The following is a 748-nucleotide window of genomic DNA, read 5'->3' as shown; positions in this document are numbered from 1 at the left end:
TATATATGCGTGTGTGTGTGTATACACACACACACACACACACACAATTTGGTCAAGTAACACAACACTGGCAGTGTCCTTGCATGAGAGTCATGACAGTTTTGCAGACTGCCAGGTAAAACTGTCTTCTTTCAGCCAAGGAACTTAAATAAATATTCTAATTTTTCTCTCATTTGTTGCTCCTAATATACATATGTATCTAAAATCAAATCAAAGTTGTAACATTTCCTGCAGGATTCAAACATATATGTATATGTGTGTGCATACATGCATGTGTGTGTAAACATACAAAGAAAAGTAATTATCATGTACTGTGTATTACTATCACTAAGAAAAAGAGAACTCTATTGCTTTGTTGAGTAAACATTCTTTTTATGGAAATTCCAAAGTTCACTCCCTCATAGTGACCAGCAGTTTCATTCTGGGCTGGGAATTCTCAGTCTGACAATTCCCAGCTGGAGATTAAAAATAGCATGTCACTATTAGGTTCTGAAGCTACCAATAACCACAATATATATAGTATGCAGTTCGTACCTTTTGTATTTGCACTTCAAGTTGCACATGATGCACACTTCATAAAATTCTAACTACCAATCCAAAAGCTACTAGCTGCATTCAATACATAATTATACTCAATAATTTAATGAGCAATTTATCATTTGCTTATGAGAAACACATACGTGCACATATACATGTGTCTGTATATGTTTTATACATGTGATATATATATATATATATATATATATAT

General features: G+C 32.9%; 1 protein-coding gene across 5 annotated transcripts in view; it reads left to right on the top strand.

Moving 5' to 3' along the window:
- Positions 1-748, top strand: part of LOC106878230 (ecdysone receptor) — a 141,484-nt gene that overhangs the window by 89,809 nt on the left and 50,927 nt on the right. The gene's annotated exons all lie outside the window — the stretch shown is intronic.

Source organism: Octopus bimaculoides, chromosome 1, assembly GCF_001194135.2.
Source record: "Octopus bimaculoides isolate UCB-OBI-ISO-001 chromosome 1, ASM119413v2, whole genome shotgun sequence".
Taxonomy (NCBI): domain Eukaryota; kingdom Metazoa; phylum Mollusca; class Cephalopoda; order Octopoda; family Octopodidae; genus Octopus; species Octopus bimaculoides.
Note: the sequence above shows the minus strand (reverse complement) of the source record. Positions and strands in the feature narration are given on the sequence as shown.